The sequence below is a fragment of the Antrostomus carolinensis genome, unplaced genomic scaffold, assembly GCF_000700745.2.
Source record: "Antrostomus carolinensis isolate BGI_N321 unplaced genomic scaffold, ASM70074v2 scaffold40649, whole genome shotgun sequence".
NCBI lineage: Eukaryota > Metazoa > Chordata > Aves > Caprimulgiformes > Caprimulgidae > Antrostomus > Antrostomus carolinensis.
In genome coordinates, this window is record NW_010339958.1 from 4812 (window position 1) to 5062 (window position 251).

The following is a 251-nucleotide window of genomic DNA, read 5'->3' on the forward strand; positions in this document are numbered from 1 at the left end:
GAAAGCCCCAGCTCCACCTCTGCTGCTGCTCCGGGCTGCAGGCTCCTTCACGCCACGCTGCGCTCGGTGTCTGGTGTCAGCCCTGAAAGACGCGGGGGGGATGGGGGGGTTGTAACCAACCCCTCTCGTGTAACCATTAGTTTGGTGCCACAGAGTTGAATCCCAGAAGGAATGTCGTGTTTATGGGCAGATCTCCTCCTCGCTGGCTCCTTCCCCAGCTCCCACGGGTGGGAGGACACAAGGCACTGGAG